General features: G+C 34.9%; 1 protein-coding gene across 2 annotated transcripts in view; it reads left to right on the plus strand.

Annotated features, from left to right (window-relative positions):
* LOC123873763 (histone-lysine N-methyltransferase MECOM-like) overlaps window positions 1-6,568 on the plus strand; it is a 144,335-nt gene that overhangs the window by 32,211 nt on the left and 105,556 nt on the right. The gene's annotated exons all lie outside the window — the stretch shown is intronic.

Genomic DNA, 6,568 nt, shown 5'->3' on the forward strand with positions numbered 1-6,568 from the left:
GGTTAACACTAAACATACTAAGTATTTGCACGTCAACACGTTTCTTTTTGCGATGTAACCAATAATTCGTGGTTTTCGAATATTTTCCTTACCTCAGCTATAAGACATTGCTACCTGTAAATTTCTAGATTCTAGGTCAACGGGAACTACCCTATAAATAGGTTTTGATTCCCTCTAATTGACAGACGCGACAGACAGACAGCGAAGTGATCCTATTAGGATTCGTTTTTCCTTTTGAGGTAGGGAACCCTAAAAACTCCACTAGAGGGACGGAGGGGGTAAGGGAGAGATGAGAGATTTTATTTAACAAAGTCTATATTAACCCGATGCAATTAGAGAACGTTAACGAGCTGCCCGTAATGACGGGGGTGTAGTCTCAAAGCGCTCGCTATGCGGTTATCAGGTTAGCAAAGGGTACCTACATTATCGTACGAAATTTCTGAATCTAGTTTAAGGCGGATTATCTCGCCACCTAGAAATCTTTCAATACATCAGATTAAGGGCTGATTTTTCAATTGCCAAAAAAAATTTGACTGACGAGTTAAGTACGTTATTTAAATTTTAACAAAACATCTAATTTATTTCTCTAATAAACATAATCTGGCGGTTGAAAAATCGCTCTTTATCTAATAGAATTGTATTGATTAGAAAATGTAAAGGTCTGTTTAAGTTTGAAACTGCTAATGGTTTAGTGTGGTTTGCTGCCAATTATTTACTTTCAAAAATCACTCATATTATTTTGTAAGTTTATGTCACTAGGCCGCGATTACACTTGTAAGTTTTACTCACGTAAGTAAATTTTTCAACTAAAGTAAGTTGATAAACTACTCAAAAGAGTGTTTACTATGCCGTAAGTTAATTACGTCAGCTACTTATGTGAGTAAAACTTACAGGTGTAATTGCGTCCAAATGTTTAGTTCTCCCACTATGGCACTTCGAGCACTATTACCATTAGAATATCAATGATGCGACCTTGAAGTTCCGTCCCTCCCAAAATTGCCCAAAGCCTCTTGAGAAATTTTCACTTCAATAAGTAAGTAATTCGATACAAAAGTCGCTTGACTTTTTCGCGATTTGAGAATAAACCCCCACGCGTTTGCGTTGACACATTACCAGAGAGTGATGCGAATTCAAAGCTGCCGCCTTTGAATATAATAATCGTTAGAGCTGGCTATTTATTGTTTAATTAACCCCGCTGGCCGCCATTTGCCTTCCGCTGGCCATTGTTTATATAATTTCGAGACGGCAGAATTGGAAAAGTTAAAAAAATGCCGCTAACGATATCGCCTTCTTGGTGTTTGGTACAAACATTTGAAATAAAACTAGCGAGTTGTAAGTTTTTCTATTAATTATTACAATTATTACAGAAAAAGAGTAAGCTGACTGACTGACTGACGTATTCACCTAAAGCCGCTAGGCCTAAAAACCTAATATTGGTATGTAAGTTCCATCAAATCAAAAGTATAGTAAATAAATGTGAATGTCAGTGACAGTATATTTGTTTGTGGGTTCGTCCTTTAATCATATCGCAACGAAGCAACGGATTGACGTGATTATTATTTGCATAGTTATATAGTGATAAGTATAGGCTACTTTTTATCTCGGAAAATCAAAGAATTTCCACGTGATTTTTGAAACCCCTTAATCCATGCAATATACACCGCTATACATTAGTTTTTAAATAATATTAGTTAAGTAGGTATTAGGTATTAGTCTCAACCGCGACGCGTAGCGAGTTGAGTTCCTATGAAAAAGGACCCCAGAGGCCAGATGGGTTCGAAACAAGTTGAGCTTACGTCGACTAAATACGTGAGTATAGCTGGCAGAACCTATATTTCTAATGGAAATCTCTTACAATAGTTTTAACGCTAAAATATGTAGTTTAATTTCACAGAGGCTACACAAACGGACTAAAGAAGCCACATCGCTTAGTTACGTAATAATTATTTATTTGTACAATAAAGACTTGTCTCAAGCAAATTGCGGACGACCCACAAGTGTTAAGGGCGAGAGATCAAACGCTTCATTGTTTTATCTGCGCTGATATTAGAAGGTTTCTCTTTACTTAACCTTTGCATTGTGAGGATAAATAAAAGGACTAACAGCGTTTTACTTGATGTTAAGAAATAGATAACTTACAAAAGTTGGGGTGCCATGTCTTCGATTAATTTTGGCAATTTCTGTGTACAGTCATGGGCTATTTTTATAGGTGGTTATTCAATCTCACTCTACGCCGTGTTCTTCATTACTGAGGGTCGTCTTCTTTCCATTATACGCATAATTACCCTACCCTGCCTGTAGTTGTTATACCTATATAATATATTTAAAATCTGAATTATATAAAATGCCTACTTATTTTTAACCCCCGAGGCAAAAAGAGGGGTGTTATAAGTTTGACGTGTGTATCTGTGTATCGGTGTATCTGTGTATCTGTCTGTGGCATCGTAGCTCCTAAACGAATGAACCGATTTTAATTTAGTTTTTTTTTGTTTGAATGGTGGCTCGATCGAGGGTTTTTTAAATTTTGAGTTTTTTCTATTATTGTATAAATATCACAACTGATAATGACAAAAAACACAAAAACCTTCCAAGCACTAGCTGTCAAGTAGGTGCCTTTTACCCACTAAAATGTGTTAATTATGAAGTGAAGACAACGTAGCTGTGTACTTTGATAATCTCGCATAAATGTTAACCCTTCATAAGATCGGAAGGGAGTTGTAGGACGTCGTAAAGCAGCAAGTTTACGAGCTAAATGACGACTGCGACGAAAACAACGAACACGTTTAACAGGATGACGGATCGTGTCTCCGGCTTCAGGGATAAAAAATAATACAAGAATCCTTAGAGTGGACCACCTGATAAAGCTGAAGTACCTATGGTAAAGAATTCAAGCCTAGGAACATTTCTTTACGTTTAGTTAAATATCGCATCCCTATATCAAAACTGTTAGAACTCAAATTTTTTTTTTCAGAAACTAATGTTGATGAAAACTATGTTGGAATTCTAATAAAGATTTAGGAGGATTATTGAGATTTGAATATAGTTAAAGCATAGTTATATTTACATATAATTCTGTGGTTACTACAGTTTAATTCCCGTACAGATAATCGTTGAAACAGTTTTGATCTAGGGGTGCGGTTTGATTTTTTTTAAAGAAAAACGACATGTTGTACCTACCTATCGTGAAATCTCTATCAATAAAATGATTCTGGATTTTTAAATTTTTGAGCTTAAATAGATGCAGCAGCAGTAGTTACATATTCAGATGGTATCTTAACATTATTATTTGGAAAAATTATTTGGAAAAAATTACTTACTAAACTAAAATAAGCGCTGTAAAACTAAACTTCACATTTTTATAATGCCAGAAGCATAGAAACATCAATATCTCATGTTAATCTACGTCGGTATGAAAAAAAACATCATAAAAGTTAACACCTCCACAGCTAATGGGGTCATTACAGATAATAGCGAAATGCCATTTATTTCATATCTATATTTGCGCAAACGGAGGTCGAGGGACATGTGTAACTCAATAATTTTATTGTGTGCGGGGATTTGGCGTACAATTGCGTGAAATATTATCTGTGGGCGAGGTCTATGACATATGCTGCGGAACCCCATTGCGACGCGCCGCGGGTTTAGTCACAGTGCGGTGTAAACTATAGCGAGTGTGATATTTAGAATTTTGACATGGATATTACTAAACTTCACTGAACGAAATTCCTTAAATAAGATAATTCTTTATTATTGTTATACTTATTTATATTAAAAAATTAAATAAATAGAATAGTTAGAGATACTTTTAAAATAGAATAAATAATCGATCGTTTCTGTTTCTGATTTTATTTTATCAATTGTAAGTATGATGTATCTGCAGATATAAATAATATGCCTGTGCGAACGCACTATTCGGGGTTGTAAATTGGTCGAATATACGAACGCGTTATTTACAGAAAGGTCAATATATCTACGTAAGAGCTGTTTTGGTATCATAATATATTAATTTGTTTATTTTGTACCAAAACATAAAACTAATTACGTAAACATTGGAAGGGCATGCAGAAGGACAACGAAGCTCTTTTAGATACCAAGATAGGTAGTAGGTATAAAATTTAAACCGAGGCGTACAAATTAAGAAGATCTTCTTATACGAGTAAGTGGGCTATGGGTATGACTACAGATAAGTTTTAAAATAACCATCGAGCTGGCAATGTTTAATAATTTCATAAAAACATTATTTTTAACTATTATAAATTCTATGCAATATCGTTTTGAACTGTGTAATGTTCGACTAATTTAGTGTATGCAGGGGTAGGACGACAAAGCCCTGCGTGCGACAGAATGACAAAAAATATGACATCTCTATAATAGTGCGTAGCGCTCGGATAAATGTCTTTTAATGATTTATACATTTCGTGAATAAATTATTATAGTATGAAGAGAAATGGCTAAAATTCGTATTAAAAGTCATCATTTCATCCTTGATTTGTTTAAGTGTCAAACAGAAATATAAAATATGTACCTATTTAGGACGGATAAGAAGGTTACAAGCGCGGATTTTTATTTTTATTTCTACATAAAACGGTATTATAATTACTAAGTATCTTTGTACATAATATTATGCATAGTTGGCTTAAATAGCATTTGTATACCAACAATAAACGTATTTCCGATGATAATTAAAATTTAAAAGATTCACTAGGTAAGTATTATAATGTGTAAATCAGTTTGTTACAATTGGATGTAAGTGTTTTCGGTCTAATATACCATACCATACCCATAGCTTTTTAGGGTTACAGCTTTATTGAATTATTGAGCGTTAACATGACTTATTTTACATTTCATTTGTTTGAAATCTAGTTTTTATGTAAGTATTTTATTCAAGAATTCAGCATTTTTATCACACTTAATATTATAAAGGCGAAAGTTTGTGTGTATGTGTTTGTGTGTGTATGTTTGTTACTCCTTCACGCAAAAACCACTGGACGGATTTGGCTGAAATTAAGAATGGAGATAGATAATATCCTGGATTAGTACATAGGCTACTTTTATCCTGGAAAATCAAAGAGTTCCCACGGGATTTCAAAAAATCTAAATCCACGCGGGCGAAGTCGTGGGCGTCAGCTAGTGAGAAATAAAGTTAAACCCGTACTTCCCCTGCAGTGATATCGCAAAATTAATCAATCTAAATAGCAACGTCTTAAATCCCTGACAATTAAGCCAGCATCATTACTCTAGCGGATCTAAATCGAAAATATCTGTATCGTCGCGTGGCAAGTAATCCCTTGAACGCCCACTGCGTGAGAAGTGAAACTGCGGCGTCCTATCGACCACTTAGTTGATCGCTTTCATGTCTTACGATTGATATAGGGGGTGCTGTTGAAAGTTAATTCATGTTTGATGTCATTGCAAGTTTATTATGGCGGAGGAGATGCAGTGTTCTCAGGAGGGATAGAATATGAAAGAATATTATTCTTGTAGCGTCATTCATTGTAGCTACATACCTACTACATAACAATGACTTCTAGACTGCGGCTGTAATATTTTAAAGCATGCTTGTAGGTGTCGTTTTACCCAAAGGTGCGTACCTATTTTACGTGAACACCGCGCCAATCTCTTTAAGTAATCTTTTCAATAAGTGTACGAATTTGTCTTCACTTTAAAAAACACAGTATTTCATACACAGCCTTCCTGGATTTTATTATAATTATTATCTTTGGTAGGTACCTAAATAAAAAAAAAAATTGTTGATAGTAATAAAAGTTAAAAAACTTTGAAGTGCATTGATCCATTTAATCCATTGATTTCAAATGAGTACTTAGAGATAATGTTGAAGATTTGAAACTCGAAAGTTGACTTTTGTGAAGAATTACAAAAAGTCAACTAGTGAATTCAGATTCAGAATTCATTCCGTGGACTGAAAATCGCAGTAGATACAGTGTCAGTCTGTCTGTCTGTGACCTTTTCATGGTCCATCTCTAAAACTGTTTTATTTTGATGACCTTCGTTCGGTACAGAGATAATAGTTTTCACCCCGGAGAAGGACATAGGCTCCTTTTAATTCCGGAAAATCAGAACCTAAAAACCTGAATCCATGCGTATGAAGTCGTCGACTTCATCGAGTAAGGATTACGAAAAATTCGTTTATTATCAACTTAAGATATTATTTTGAAAGAGACAAAGTAAGTGATTGTTTTCAATCCCTCTACGAAGACGACCCTCTGTCGTATTAACCCTTAAACGTTTTCGGGGGCGAAGCGACACGCGGGCTGTCACATTCACAATACTGCGTTATAGTTTATTATAATATTTTCGTTCCACATTGCCCCTGTTTTACCCCTGCTCTACATTTTACACTACGTGATTTTGTGGTCCAAATTTTTATTAACATGCAGATTTAAATTGGTCACGAAGCCTAACTGGGCAAAAGCGTCAACTCTACCTTCTTACGAATACATAATTATTATGTTAACAATTTTATGACAAACTAGCGATAACTCATAGCTTCACTCTCTGTAGGAATGTCGCAAAATTTCTCGTTTGGCCCCTGCTCTACGCGATTTTG

This window comes from Maniola jurtina, chromosome 17, assembly GCF_905333055.1.
Source record: "Maniola jurtina chromosome 17, ilManJurt1.1, whole genome shotgun sequence".
Classification (NCBI taxonomy): domain Eukaryota; kingdom Metazoa; phylum Arthropoda; class Insecta; order Lepidoptera; family Nymphalidae; genus Maniola; species Maniola jurtina.